The following is a 3,599-nucleotide window of genomic DNA, read 5'->3' as shown; positions in this document are numbered from 1 at the left end:
GGCTAAGTATACAGACAGGACTGAACTCAGAGAGTAAAACTGTTATTGTGGTATGCTACAGCTTCTGTTGTCCCATTCTGCCACTCCACATGCACATTGTCCTACCATTATGCTTCCTGCAGGAAGATAACGCTGTTACTGCGTATCATAGTAGTGCAGATAGAGAACATAGCAAATTGATTCTTCCTTTCTGAATCATGTAAGGACTGATGGACAGCTATTATCCTAACATAAACTGTAGTTCAAGTTGCTGAAAAATAGCCAGGACAGTAACTTTTTAATGTCAAAAGCATCACACTTGCAGCTATATTATGACTCGAACCAAGTGATATCTTCAGGTGGGAGACTGATCTTCCCAATGACAAATGATCCAGTATACCTATATTCGGATTACCCAGGAACAGGACACTGTTCCTGATTTCAACAGCTGCTAAATCCTGCAGCTAAATCAAAGAAGGCCTGCAAGTGCATCTTAACCTCTGTACGACCCCCTCTTCTGGCGTAAGGGTGTATAAGACACACTTTCCTGCCCACTAGCGCCATTCCAACCAACCCTTCCCACTCCCATGTGCTATCTGACATGAGGAGGTGGTAAATGGGAACAATAATCCACATTCAATAGTAAATAGCATGGGAATTTCATCCAGAACAAAATGAGTTCACATGGTTGTTTCCCATTCATTGGGGATTGAGGCCTTGGAGGAAGTTAGACCGAGCAAGATTCATCCCTTTAAAGAGATGCATACACCAATTAGGTAAAGTGATTGAAAAGTAGACCCGTATAAGTTCAAAAAGAAACCAACGTATGAACTACTATATGTGTAAAAGTAAAAAAGGCGATCCAGACTTATATGCAGCTGAACGTGGAAGGCAGGAGTGGCAGATACAAGCAAATGTAAGCAAGAGTTTGCAAAACAAATCAATATTTTCTTTTTTTTTTGTAAATTCAATATTTTTTATTCCTCCAAACCCAGAATATTAAAAACGAGTGAGACAAATAAAAAATATATAATTGAGTACCACCGTAAGGGAATGATTTTGTGGAGTTGGTCAGACAAAGGTTGGTGCCCCATTTTCAACCAGTAAAGTGTACCAGTTGGATTTCATAAATAAAAGGTGGTATGCACGTGGAGTTCATGAATTTCTTGGTATGTTACATTTTACAGCATGCCAAGCCAGACTAGGCCAGCTGGAGTTTTAGATGACTTTCTTTAACTCGTCCTAAATGACAAGCACAAAAGCACCACCCATTCCTCGAAGAACATTAGACCAGGCGCCCTTGAAGAATGCCATGGAACCTTCTTCACGAGCAATCTTTTTACAGCAGTCGATGGTTCCAGAGTACAAGATATCCGCTGCTTTTCTGCTGGACTGCATCATCATACGACCTCGGACAGTGTTGAATGGATAGGAAGTGAATCCTGCCACTGCCATCACTGATTGGGCAATCATCCAACTGACAATGATGTGAGTATTCTTGGGATCAGGCAACATTCCTTTAGCCGTGTCGTAGATGCCGAAGTAGGCCGCTTTGTAGATGATGATACCCTGCACAGGCACGTTGAACCCCTGGTAAAGCCACTTGAGGCCATCCGACCTGAAAATCTTAACGAGACAGTCGCCCAGACCCTTGAACTCTCAGTCTGCTCTGGCTTTCCCCACATCGGCAGCCAGACGGGTACTCGCAAAGTCCAGAGGGTAGACGAAGCACAGAGAAGAGGTCCCAGCAGCGCCAATAACGCCAGAACTGGGTTCTCTTGTCCACGTTGCCCAGGAAGATCTGCTTGTACTTGTCCTTGAATGTGAAGTTGAGAGCCTGGGATGGGAAGTACCTGATGACGTTGGCCAGGTTACCGCGCCAGAAAGCGCTGAAACCCTGCTCCTTGGGGATACGGGTCACACAGTCCATGATTCTCTTGTATTGCTTGTCTGCGGTGATCTGCTAACTGGCATGTTGGACTTGCAGCAACAGCTTGACCCTCTCGATAGGTGCCACGGGGGTCTTGGAGATGGCTGCGGCCACTCCGCCGGGCAGATAGTTCTTGGCAAAGGAAATAGCGGCATCTGCCATGGTGAGGATTGGTGATTATTACTGAGTTACACAGAACACTTTATTCTACCCCGGATGGTTCGGGGTCTACAGGTCCAACGGCTGAGAGGAAAACTGGTGAAATGGTCACAAGCCAATATTTTCTAAATGAAAGTGTGTCTACATAGACTAGGGAGTTCCTGTTGCTTGTGTAGTAGCATGAAATGGTGAGTGCAATAATAAGTCAATATTTTAGCGCAACCGTTTTCAACCTTTTGACTTTAGTGGACCTCCACCATATCACTACTGGAAGCTGCAGACCCCCGTCTAAACAATTTCTACGATTTAACGATTTTAATCTCAAAATAATACACAAAAATAGGTATACTAGTATACCTCACATAACATGCGAAAATAGTCAATCTAATTAAATTTTCATGGAAGCGTAAAGCTTTTTAAAACGTAGCTTTAATTTAAAAAGACAAAGGCTGGGCTAAACTCTAGCCTATCACTTTGGTCTTTTTTTGCTCCTAGTACAGGCTCTCTTTTTGTTAGCGCATAGCAGTGATTCCTCAATTGAGGCAAGCAGTCGTCCATACTAGATTCAGGGTGCTGCATTTTCACTACTACAAGATAAGGATACTAACTTAATGTTTAGCTTCCAGTTTCAATTTTTTCATATGTATATGTACTCTATTAAACTGCTCATATAATGTAGTTTTCCAAATAGTCACGGACCCCATGAGTAGGCATCGGGGACCCCTATGGGTCTGCGGACTACAGGTTAGGAATCACTAGTTTATTGGATTAGAGAGTACATAGATTGATGGGTGAATGTGCGACTGAGTAGTTGTAATGATCAACTGCAGAACAACATTGCACAGCAACTACAGAAAGTAAATAAGAATGTTAAAAACAGAACACATAATAAGGACATTCAAAATAAAAAAGCTGCAGTAATACTCCTGGAAATCCGAGCATGATAAATCTTAAGCAATGCAATATTTTTCTTATAGACAATCAAACTTGCTTTATCAAACAGAACGTCAGGCATGAAGAAGTGAGCAGGTGCTGTATCTAATATTGTGCGATGAAAACAACATACGTACAGTAAAGTAGTGAAGAAAAATTGCAAATTCTGTAAGATGAAAACTTTGAGGTGACAGAAAAGTATACAGAACACCAAGCAGCTTGTGACAATATAAGGCTCCCAAAAGCCCAGAGATATACAAGATATCTAGAGCCATATATACAAACCCCTATCGCCATGGGAATACATCACTTTTTGTGAAGTTCCCGTGGCGATAGGGGCCTTGCCTTATGTACAAGGCAGCGTTTAGCCATATAACGTGGCTTAATGCTGCCTTGTACATAAGGCCCCCTTTCATGCTATGTTTAGCTTGAAAGGGGCGTGTAGTGGGTGTTGCGGTGAGCCTTCCACCGCAACACCCATTCATTTTGATGCTGCCCCCTATGTACAAGGGTGGCATACGTAGGAGGCAGCACCAAAATTAAGAACAGGAAAACCCTGGTCTTAAGTTTGCGAAACGAGGAGAAATGCATTATTTCT

The 3,599-nt window shown here is 42.6% G+C and overlaps 1 pseudogene; it reads right to left on the bottom strand.

The window, feature by feature from the left end:
* Positions 1-925: 925 nt before the first annotated feature.
* On the bottom strand, positions 926-2,161 carry LOC146831544 (ADP/ATP translocase 2 pseudogene; annotated as a pseudogene).
* Positions 2,162-3,599: the final 1,438 nt, after the last annotated feature.

This window comes from Triturus cristatus, chromosome 5_1 (assembly GCF_964204655.1).
Source record: "Triturus cristatus chromosome 5_1, aTriCri1.1, whole genome shotgun sequence".
NCBI lineage: Eukaryota > Metazoa > Chordata > Amphibia > Caudata > Salamandridae > Triturus > Triturus cristatus.
The sequence above is the reverse complement of the archived record's forward strand: the minus strand, read 5'-3'. Positions and strand labels throughout refer to the sequence as shown.